This window comes from Anser cygnoides, chromosome 3 (assembly GCF_040182565.1).
Source record: "Anser cygnoides isolate HZ-2024a breed goose chromosome 3, Taihu_goose_T2T_genome, whole genome shotgun sequence".
Lineage (NCBI taxonomy): Eukaryota > Metazoa > Chordata > Aves > Anseriformes > Anatidae > Anser > Anser cygnoides.
Genome location: NC_089875.1, coordinates 35,110,458 through 35,122,988, shown reverse-complemented (window position 1 = coordinate 35,122,988; position 12,531 = coordinate 35,110,458). Strand labels below are relative to the sequence as shown.

Sequence of the window (12,531 nt, the reverse complement as noted above, 5' to 3'; positions counted from 1 at the left end):
TCTTAAGCCCTACTAACAAAGAGGTTTCATTAAGATTATATATTGTATCCACAAGAAATAAACATCCAAACAATATCATCATCAACTTTGCAATCCAAGGATCTGGGCAGATCTGACTCAACAATGAAAACATAAAAAGAGTTTCATCTCTTGCCCTCACACTTTCTCTCTAGCAAGTACTTTTTTAGAAACTTCTTGTCAAGACTGTGCTAGTACCCGAAGCAAAGCAATACATCCTCCATCTTGGAAACTCCAGAACATGTTGACAATAGCTAGCAGTACAATGACAGGCACAGAAAAACTTCACAAAGAAAACAGCCTTAAAGGGAACAAGAACAGATTTACCTGAGGCAAACATTATTCATGACACACATGCAGCAAGCCAAGAGCTAACATGTTCCAACAGTGATGAAGACAACACAATTAAGGGGTAACCTCCAAAATTTGGAATTCCTGAGAGCATATTCCACATCTTCATAGCTAAATCCTAGTAAGTCTTTTACTCAACACACTGCCAGAAGACAGATAGAACTGTCTAACTAGAGAAATGCACCGAGAAATGCAAAGGTTTCTACAGAAATATCAGCATCGGAAGATAATGATATCAACTGACAGTTCAATGCTCCAATAGGTACCAGGGTCAAATGAGTCCGACAGCTTCCTTCTGCAGTGAGGTTATCCACTCATATAATTCCAAAGCACTTAACATAAAGAAAGAGCAGAATATTCTCAGATTCAGGAAAGAAATAATTGCAAGTTTCAAATAAGTAAATACATAAAACAGAGAAATAGATTAAATTACCACAAAAGCTTAGTGCAAATTGCTAGTGGGGGATTGTAGTACCATGTAAAATTCCAAAAAGTTTTGTAAACATGAAATATAAGACTAAGAAGTTTGTTTGCCAAGAAAAACTTTGAATAGTCTGAAATAAATCTGAATCAAAGTTCCATCTGTTCAATAAATTCCATTACGGGTAGAAAGACTTAGGTGACCTCATAGCGAGTTCAAATGAGTAATTCTAGGCACAGAGCAACAAGAACATATACAGCAACCTAACTTTTCATTCCATGATCCCAGGGCCAGCCAAGTCTCTGTACATCAATCCAATCTTCCTCATCCTTCCCCAGAAGACATCAGCATGAATTACAGTCACAAATTCTGTCTCAGAACTGAAATCTGGAGATTTTAAGCTATGCATTTTTATTGATAATTATACTGCTAATTGCGGTACAAGACAAAAGTAAACTCTGACAGTGACTTACATTGCCAATGATAACAGAATTTAGCCTAAAAGTAACTACATGGATGCTATAGCACTGGAAAAACAGCAATAAAATTAAGTGCAAAAAGCCACATCACACAAACAGAAATTAAGAGACAAGAAAATATACTGGGAAAAGTAAACACTTTGCAAATTTGTGTTCTGTGAGAGGAAATTTTAAGGATCCTTGTGATAAAACTAAATCAGTAGTTCGGTAAGCACAAGAGTTAGTGAGGCCTGGATTCCTACTGATTTGTGTCTCAGCTGACTGCAAAACTGAACTGAAGCTTTTCCTGCTCTCAGGGTATTTAATGGTTCCCCAGGCCCTTTGCCCCTTCCTCCCCTGCCCCAGGTTGAGTTCTCTGTTATATGATAATACAAAAGTTTTCATGCAGGACACAGCAACTGTGGGTGGCATGTTTCTCTCCTCATCTATGCACGTTTTCAGAAACCTAGAAAAACCTTAAATGATCTTAGAAACAAGCTATGCCTCTGTTTAAGTTTGGCTGAACGTGGCCAGTAGGTTCTGTATATACCAAACAGGGACAGTCAGCAAGACCAGACTACATAGATCTATTTTCTCTAGGAAATCAGGCTAGCAAGAGCAGTACTATGGGGGCTGGATAGTTTTTTTCTGCTCCTTTACGTTAAGCGGTCTGTTTCTTTTCAATCATATGTAGGACTAAGATGTTGGTATTATCCCATTATTGGGATTTGTCGATATGCTTTTATATATCATCATCCAATAAACTGTAAGGTCTATTTATTTAGGCAGTCAGTCTGAACACTCTGTTATTAGTCCAAGTTTCTGGCAGGATCTTTTCCTGGAGGTTAAATGGCATCTTTCCAAATTGCACCTTGGCAGGGATTTTGGCTGTGCTTAAACCCATGAGGTTTCCCTCTTTTTGTATTCCTAAGTCATTATGCAACAATAAAATTTTTATGATACCTAATGTCTTTGAATTTTACAGAAATTATTTTCATAGTCTGATGATACTACAGTTTATAATGTCTTTGAAATTTTACTCCTTCATACTACATTACTTACCAACAAAGCCAAGGCTTTACGTTGTGACAACAGGTACTCTACATGCTGAGTGTGGAACTTTCCTACAATACGACAGTGTGTGTTATGGTATCAGTCCTTACCATAAGTAATAGCAGAGATTACAGTAATTGCTACATATTTTTAAGCTTGTTTGCAAAGGTTAGAATAATGCAGTAATATCTAAAACCAGCTGAGGAGTCTAAGCTGAGGCAAGAAAGGCTAAAGTTTTGATTTATAGCAGTTATATAGCAAATTCTAGAAATATTTCTAGGTAACAGAGGCGATAAAGAATTATGGTTTTGGTTCTATGGTTCCAAGGCCAGTTGTTTAAATTAGCTGCTCTTTCTCTTCCCCCAAGAGCAACTGTGCAAGTCTGAAGCAGTTAAATGATTCTTTGTTTGGAGTTTTAGTCTGAACATTCTTATGAACATTTAAAATTACCTATTTCTGACTGCCATAAAACAGAAATGTACTATACGCTATACTAATAAATATGAAGCTTCCCTTCTATTAGGCCTATGCACTTGAATGCAGAGACAGAACAAGGGGGTTGGAATGCCTGCACACTCAGTCATTAAAGCAAACAGGGGACACATTCAAAACTCAGTTCATTTGTCAACCTGACAGCAGCTGGAAGATTTCTGCATACAAAATATAGGAGCATCTGGCTATCAAGAATATTTAAGACCTTACCTATTGATCTCTTTCATCTGCTTAAATGAATTCAAGATGTTAACATGCCTAAAATATGGTGATTAAACATTCCATGCATATAAACCTCAAATCCCAATAAGCAGTAAGGAGAAGATGATACAAATACTGCTAAACAAAACCAGCATCAGAGATCCCAAGTAACTGATTGAAAACCCAGAAAGACCAGAAACTTGACTGCCAGGGGATGGGGGGGAATTGTGTACATTTTATGAATTTGTCAAGAAGGACTAGAAGGATAAAATCATTGTAAGACAAGATAAGGAAGTAGAAGAAGATGGGAAAATTTGTTCATGATTCTATTTGATGTTTAAAAACAAAAAGATCAAGGCAATATTATTTATTATGATAAGTTAGGTATAACTTCTTTAACTAGGACCTATGGGTTCTGCAAAACTCTGACTTTGCATACCAAATCTGTACAGCAGATTCATAAAAGTTAGAAACTGGAGGGCTTCACAAATATGCAAATAAATTAGTAAAGTACTCTTTACGTTTTATTTTTTTAGAGTATAAGCACTAAAATAAATAAAAATATATAATTATACAGCTGCATCTGGAACACTGTCCAGTTTTGGGCCTCCTGCTAAGAGATAAAGAAAGATCAACAAACTGGAGAGAGTTCACCTGAACACTAAGGCTGTTAAAGGCACATGTTGGACAAGGAGAGGCTAAGGGCACTATGCTTGTTAAGCCTGCAAAAGCAAAGTAACAGCAGTCTCTTCTGATAACTAAAAAAGTGTTAATGAAAATATGGAACCAGATTCTTCTCTGAGGTTCATAACTAAGGAACAAGAGGCAACATTCACATGATTCACAGATCCCTTCAAAGTTAGATTTGTCCAGATATATTTCATCTTACTCAAGAAGTTTTAAAATTCACTACATCACAGAATTTGTTCCAACAATTTCAAGGTACAAAGAAGAGACTATCAGAAGAAGGATGTAGCTTTAAAGAGGTACTTGGGAAAAAAAAGCATTTTTCTTACATTAGGAAAGCAAGGAAGGTTATCTGACTTTATTGACACATGCTGCTGTGGAAAAAAAAAAACACATTTCTTCTGATGAAGAGAAGTTAAAGTTTATTTTATAGTCTTCACAGGTAAGTAACAGCTTAAGTTAGAAACAATTGGGGAGGGGAAAAACAGTATTGTTGATTTCTCATGCACAATAATTTGTGTAAGACTGGAAGTTTGATGTAAGTACATTTTCATCTAAGTAAATTTTCAATAGTTGAGTCATTCTTATAAATTTGTCTTTTGAGATCATCCAGATCAGTTTCCAAGACCATGCAGAGAAACATAAATACATGCTGCTTGTGAAGTTTTCTATAAATCAACCTATATTGCCACACTAAGTAGGCGTCTTATATAAGACACAAGCCTTATCTTACTTTTATTTATTCATTTTTATGAGAACAAGATGAAAATGAAGTCCCCAACACCTACTTCCATTCTCTCATTAGGAATTTAACTACAGCAAGGATGCTATCTTTATCCTATACCTCTCTACCATTTTCAGTATTAATACTGAAATTTTATGGCTTGAAAATGAGATGTAAATAGAAACTGCTATTATTCTATGTCCAGAACAAAGAGTGACATTAAAGGAGAATCTGTTCACACTAGAAGCCAGACTAAATTAAGTCTTGACCTATAGCACACTGTGATGCTATCAGAATCTGGCTCTGTGCCACTAAGTCTCAATGTCATCTCTGTAATCTACATTGAGCTATTAATAAAATTAACTTATCTGTAGAAAAGAAGGAAGCAAGAAACAATTGTTAAAAACCATTCTAAGTTTACAGAAAAGTAATAAAGCAATCTTTCAGTAGATGAAACACCTAATGCAATTAAGACTGAATGATACATAACTTCAAAATACACCAATAAAAAAGCAGAAGCAATTTCCAATCAAAGCTGTAATTCTACCTAGTCTTTCTAAGGTCATTCAAATGTCATCCCTACAGTGTGACTTATGATTCATTTTGGGGCTCTGCCTGGAAGCAGAGTGTAGAATGAGATAATGGGTGAAAAGAAGAGACAGACAAGGGAGAAGATAAAAAAAACAGCTTATCTTTTTGTTGGCGGTGGTGGTTTGTTGTTTCTTTTTGTTTGTTTTTGAGAAGCATTTGACTAAATGTTTTGAATCATTTGTCTGAAATAGTTTGCATAAAACGTATTAAAGTATGAGAGAGCGGAACTGCAAGTGTAATACAGACAATTTTGGACAACACACATGCTTATTGTCAGATGACAACCATCTGTGGAGAGATCTTATCTCCATTCTCCTGACTACACCATCAACGGAGTAGACCAGCAAAGCTCTATAGTCATGAAAGTTTATACCTTGTTTCATAGCTACTAAATGTGAATGCAACCATCAACCACCCATCAAGGTGATCCAGGTTCAGGGAAAAACTCAAGAAGAGACAAAATTACAAGGAGAAAGCTTCATCAGGAAGGTGAGGACACTTAGTCCAAGTTCCTACCCTCAGAAGACAACAAAAGTCTGAATGTGTGTAGTGAGCATTCTGTACATCCTCTATAGCAACTTATATATATGAGAAAACAACCAGAGCTCCCCTAAGACTTCTCTTTTTTGACTAAATACCATCCTAACTACCTTTTCTCATAAGCTAGTAGATAAATAAAAGAGCAAAAATTGAGAAAGAAACCAGAGACAAGCAGAGAATTGCTGATTAATGGAAAAAAATAAAGCTAAGAAATTTAAGTGAAATTTTCTGGTTTCCTAACTCTTTAGCCACTGTCAGAATACAAAACAAAGCAGCAACACCAAAAAAAACAAACCCACCCCACAACCTGTCCTGAAGGCTCAAGAAATCTTAATTTATCTCTGAGCATTCAAACAGAGACCCTATGATACCATGTTTATTTACTTTTATAGAGAAAATTTTAGGTAATCACACTTGATTTCTGTAATTAAATGATACATATTAAAATGTAAAGTACAAATGTATAAATGCATTTTCAGTCCTACAAAAAGCTCTTGCTGAAAGAAAGAATTTGTAAATGGATTCTACGAAGGATTATCTGACAATAAGGGAAAAAAAAAACTAAACAGTTTTACAAAGTTTAACTGCACTAGAGGTTGAAATGGGAGCATCACACATAGGAACAATGAATTGGCCCGCAGCCTCAGACTTACTGACAGCTGCAGAGGAAAACTTGCATCAAATAACCTGAGCTTCAATTTCCTGGATAAGAAAAGGCAAGGCATGGGTTCATAAAGTTGAAAAAAGAAATCTGGACAAGAAGATCTGAAAATTATTATCAGGACACAAATAGCAGCAGAGACCCAAAAGCTATTCCCTGAAAGTTCTAAGAAAGGATGTTTTATTCAGGAGAGCACTATAACTATGCCTCTTTGGCCTCATCTCTTCTAATCTTGTGCAGGCTTTTCAATTTTAGAAGCAAATCCTGTAGGACTTTTGCCAGAAAAAAGAGTCATGTGCTCTTAGCTTGAGTGTGCTGACAGAATTTGGTGGTAATACTAAAATATACCTGAAAAGTCCTTGTGAAAAATGCAATGAGTGACAATTTCAATCATTTAGAGGAAGGACAGATCACCTACTGTGTCACTGAAGTTATAGAAGATAATATGGGAGGGGTGGGATGGATCTCGATTTCTGGAAAAAGAATATTTTGGTCTGTCACCTCCCACTCCACAAACAGCATAGATTTGAAAATCTGCCCTGAAAACACAATGTCTCATCTACAGCCAGAGAGACTAGAACAACACGTGGTTAGTGAAGCATTTACTCTCTGGGTGCCATTCCTGGTTTACTCATTCTAGAACTGATCAATGGTGGGGGAGAAGCCCAGGATATGTTCTGTTTCATCCCAGGCAGGCTAGTTTTGAGTTGGGTGAAACTGAATATAGAGAATTCACAGAATCACAGAATGGGTTGGGTTGGAAGGGACCTTATAGATCATCTAATTCCAAGCCCCTGCCATGGGCACGGACACTCCCCACTAGCCCAGGTTGCCCAAAGCCCCATCCACTAGAACTTTTTAAGAAGTCCAATCATCTTGTGCTGCATTTCTTACCAAAGAAGACTTTAGTATTGATTTAAGGTATCAGAGCATGAAACCAGATGAAAATTGGGACAATCCTGCACTATGAGTTAAACTGTCACGAGAGACTTTATTCATGGCATTTGTTCATCATCTTATTTTAGAAATGCTTTTCTTTCAGTGGCTGCTCATTTGCTTGTTTTAGAAGACTGAAAGCTTTTATTCTGAAAGGTTTAGGCATTATGTATGTAAAGAAAAGTTGTACACAAACCGCAAATCTGAAACTGGTGCACACGCTGTCCTCCCGTGCATTGACACAGGAGGGACTTCAGTTATATCCAAGCACCTAGAGACACTACATAGGATTTTATATTCCTTTTCCATTTCGGGAATAATTACTTGCTTCTAATACAGAAGTAAATGACCTACTGCACCTGAACAACAGTGTTTGTCTTATGGAAGAGGGCAATCTCAATGCTACATATCTCTAAAAACAAAAACTTCAGTAGGAGGAAAAAACAAAAATGTGTAAACTGAAATTGCTAACAGGGAGAGAGAGACAGCAATTCTTTCCCAGCAGGGATGTCAATATGCAATGAGAATGAGTCATTATGATGCAGTTCTGTGATTCAGACAATTCAAAGCCGCTCTGGGATGTCAGGCCACTAACATATTTTTGCACTGTGTGAATCCATGCAAAGGCAAAAAGTATTCTCCCAGCTCTTAATAGACTCCCACATCTCTAACGACTTTCTGATAAGCTTTTTTTTTTTTTCCCCAAAAAAATTTGTTACATCAACTGTAAATCTAATTTAGGCAGCTTTTGACCCTTAGTAAAATGACCATATTTGTTTCAGGTCACTCTTTATTAGTAAAGGTAGAGGTACTACTTAAACGATAAAACCCCACGCAATTCTGGCAAAAATCATAAAACCAAGATGCAAGACTTGATAAGGACCAAAAAAAAAAAAAAGGAAAAAAACCACCCCCTGTACTCCCTGTTATGAATGAAAAAATGATTAAAGTGATTAAAGTCAAAAAGCTGAACAAGAGACTGTCTTCCTCCAAAATGCAACATAATTCTAAAGCAACTGTTCTCTCAAGTGAACAGGTTGAAGACAGTAAGGACAGTATGACTACTTTCCCTACTTTCACGTTCATAATATGGTCGCAGTGACGTGTACTTTATTTTGAGGCAGAGTACAAATTAATATGTAGACATGGACAAATTCATTTCTATTTCCTAATCTACTCTTATTAACAATTGCTACAAGCAACCTTTGAACAGAATGGATGTAGAAGAAATCTACAGATTTCAGGTTTGCACCAAGATTTTAAAAGTGATTTCTCATCACATGCTCTTCTAGCCCACTCTCTCATCATAAACCTACTAGCACATTCCCTAACTACAACAGTAGAAAGAATTTTCCACAGTAACAAAAGGTAAGGCAAAATCTTGCTGAGAAAAGTTGGAAAACCTACAGGAACTTATTTTCATCTTAATAGTCACAGGAAAACTGGAAGGGTATTGGAATATAGTAGATATCCATTCGCTTTGCTACAGGATCTGAGAGGTTACATGTGAGTTATACATGCCAATTGAAGCCAAATCTTGATCTTATTGATACCAAGAATTTTGGTAACAGCTCAGTGCAGAATTTTACCTGTGAAAAGTAGGAGACTTTGAATGACACCAGCAGATTTACTGATATTTGTGAAGTCTTATTTATCAACAACAGTGCAGAAGGAATGAAAAATGTCTTGAGTGCATCACAGGTGCTGGTACTATACAGAAAATTTGTGAGATTTGAAAATTCTGTGATCCTTTGGTCACTGTTGGGGACTGTAAAGGAATGGGTCAGTTTCCTCCAACTCCTTGGAAGCCTGTTCAGAAAACGTCTGAGCTGTCAGAATTTCTCCTTCAGGCAGGCAGGAGAAGAGCTTAGCAGAAGCAGTCATGAAGGACAGGGAAATGAGTCATCCTACTTCCCTGTTGATGATCACATCAATCCTTCACTATGTCACATTATAAACATATAGTAAATATTGACGGTCACATTGAGTCAGATTTTCAAAGGGAATGGATACCTTGTTTTTGTTCCCCGCAGGAGAGAGGGCAAACTAATCTTCACAGAGGCTGGTAATTTCAAAGATTTAGGGAGAAAGTAATTGGGGAGAATATGAAAATTCAGTTTAGTGCAGATTTTACATTCCTAGAGGCCAGCCAGACCTACAGGTGTTTTAACTATGAATACTCTGTCCACTTCCCTCCACTACAATATAGTAATTTATTTTGCTAAAACCTTCTTTGCAACTTCTAACATTTGCAGTCAGCTTTCCCTGCCTCAGGGAAACAGTTTGCCTGTAATATTCAGGAATTTACTCTGAAGAATACAGTTTGAACATTTAACTGATGTCTTTTGGGGGCCACTAAGCTTACCAAAAGTCTGAAGTGTGTTTCTGATGCTGTAACCTCAAATATAATGATCCACAAAGAATAACTGGTTACTAGGATGTAGCTTAACTGAACTAACTGAGCCAAAGAAAAGCTGATGGAATTCCCCAATACAAGCTTTGCAGATCCTCTTCTCTCACCAGATACATCAAACATTCTCTTAACAACCACAGAAGTTTGGTTACACAATCTTGCAAGTTTTCATCCATCTATATCAACAAGTGTGTTTTCTCCTTGGTAATGGCAACTCCCTCCTCATCCCCCAAAAAAGCAAATCAACTGTTGTTCAAAAATGGCATAAAACACAATTGCATGTTTCTTCACCAATACCAGAGACCTGGCACATGATATTGAGGATGAATTCAAAATCCACGTAACAGCAGTTTTTATAATCAGTAGCTCTTTGTTTAAAAATATCATAATAAATGTCTGTGCTGATAATAACAATTTTAAACTTACCAAAACTTTTTTTTACAGGTGGTCTTGTTGAGAGATCATGTAGCGTTTTGCAGTCCACAGTTAAGTTCATCTGTTTCAAAATGCCTTAGAGAAAAAAAAACCTGCAACAGAAGATAAATACTGTATCAACACAGCAGCACAGATACCTTGCAAGGGGACTTTAAATATGCTAGTTGAGATTCCACAGAGAGCACAACACTTCATACAGACAGTTCTCCTACCCTCTTGGAAAAAAGTTAAAGACAAAAGTTGTTCTCTGAAAACACTTGTATCAGAAGGTTTGATTATCTACTTCTTTCTTGGAAATTATAAGCAGCAATACACCAAAATCTTGAATCTGCAGTTCACAGTATTGCAAAAGGCTTGCCTCCCTTTAGAGCCAACTGACGGAAGTGACATTTAAATGCAAACAAAAACTGTTGACCATTCTTTGAGAGAAGAATATATATACATACTTCAAATCCTTCATGGAAACAAGGTCAAGCAGCATACTTCAGTAAGTCTGTGGCAAATGTTAAACAATTAACAGTGTATTTCACATGAATGGTAACTATCCATCCACTGTCAGTCAGGAGTGCACTAATTCCTGCTGGTGGTATTCCTGCCTATGTACCTGCTATAATTTCTGGATGTCTCCAGAAACTGAATTGTGTGGGAGAAAAACAAACAACAAAACACATCTCAGGAACTGGCAGAGATGAGAAAAACAGCAAGATATACATCATTTTTATCAAATAATTGTATTTATCAACTATTTATTCCCAGAAAAAAAAAATTACCAGCTTTCCCTGAAAACTATGCAAAATGTATTTTTTCACTTGTTTACTATCTTTTTCATTGTATTTTGACAGACATTCTGAAATCCCTGCCAGAAAAAGGGGTAGACGTGGAATAGGAGTGCTATTCAACATTTTAATTAGACCTCACTTAAGAATTCATCCACTCAATTTTGTAAAATCTATGTATGTTTAACGCAGATCTATTATGTGGAAGGGAAAGAAATGTGTAATAGTACAAGTTACATTTAAACACAAAGAGCCTAATTCCTATTAATTTTTTCATACAGATCACAACAAAATTTACAGAAAAAACTACCCACCAAATCGGCAAGGTTAGCAGGAGTTAATTTATTTCCTAAACTTACCCTTGAAAACATTTAAGTCAATTTTAGAACAAAGCTGTGATATGACACACCACAGAAAACTGAACATATGACGATACCTCATTTTGAGTAATGGGTTCTGTTGTGTCAGTAAAACCTCATGTGTTATATATAGATCAGCTGTCAAATGGAAATCAGTGTGCTTAGAATATTATTATGTTGCTACATAGACAGAGAGAAAGCAAGTAACATCATTTTGATTTCCAAAGATTTTAGTTTTTAATGGTGAATTTCATAAAATGAACTTCATGAATGTCTTGAACACACTATATGGAAAACAATTTATTTGCTGTGCTTTAGGAAGTTCTGTAAGCTGCTGCTTCCAGGACAAATATTCATCTTTGGTTCATGGCCCTAGAACTTACAGCGAGTGAATGGCTATCTATGTCTCTATTAACTATATAAATTTATATCACCTTTTCGTGTGAAAAATGATATAGAGTGGATTGTTTCAAGTCAGAAAATAAGTTGAAAAGCAACACATTTTTATTTAACTGTGTTTTGCTTTTACAAGCCTGATTAAATTTGAAATTAAAGACTGTATATTAAAGCCTAACCAAGCAATAACCTATCACAGGCACTTGAATTAAAAAAGCTGCAGTAAGTCTTCCTCAAATTTTAACTAATAAGTTAGATATGAAAGTAGGATGGAAAGATGTTTGTAAGACATCAAATTAAGTTCGGCAAGTACTATATTTCATTATACTATGAGCTGCACTGAGTAGCAAAATGAATTTCAACCTTTGCAGTGAAGACATCCTCAGAAGTCATCTTCCTGCACCAAGGATTTACTCCTAGCTGTATTAGCTTTCTGACTCGCTTACACCAAGTTTTGTTAACAACTCTGAGTGAACGTTTCCATCATTTCACCCCATTTTGAATGCCCACGAAGGTACGGCCTCTCCCCTCCTCTGTGTGCAAGGAGCGAGCTCAGAGGTGATGGCCAGAATTACACTCCCTCAGGATCTGGACAGGTGGTGAAGTAACTACAGGTCCAGGCAGGACAGGAGGCAATACAGCACCGCACACCCTTCCCAGCCGCCCAAATTTAAGGCTCCGAGCCCGCTCGAGGCAGGTATACCTGGGCAACCCCTGCCTGCCCACGCGTTGCGTCCAGTGCTCTCTCACAGCTGCCTGACCCCCGAGACACCCGTTCTTCTCGCAGCTGACAAACAACCCGGGGCCCACACGCCCGAAGTCCCAGCCCCACACAAACACAGCCCGGGGGAACAGAGCTCAGGATGAGAACCGAGCTCGGGCAGGAGCCCCTCACCCTAACAACGAGCGGCACGAAGCCGCCAGTAACGGCCGCCACCCGTAACGGCCACGGCTGCACCCCTCCCGCTACCGCTACTACTACTACTACTACTACTGCTGCTGCTGCTGCTACTGCCGCT

The 12,531-nt window shown here is 37.3% G+C and overlaps 1 long non-coding RNA gene across 1 annotated transcript in view; it reads right to left on the bottom strand.

Annotated features, from left to right (window-relative positions):
* The window catches only part of LOC106029560 (uncharacterized), a 30,533-nt gene extending 18,059 nt beyond the window's left edge, over window positions 1-12,474 (bottom strand). The window contains exons 1-2 of the long non-coding RNA XR_007158188.2: window positions 12,216-12,474; window positions 9,973-10,073 (exon numbers count right to left, since the gene is read on the bottom strand). This is a non-coding gene — a long non-coding RNA (uncharacterized lncRNA). The remainder of the gene's footprint in view (window positions 1-9,972; window positions 10,074-12,215) is intronic.
* Between the last annotated feature and the right edge of the window lie 57 nt (window positions 12,475-12,531).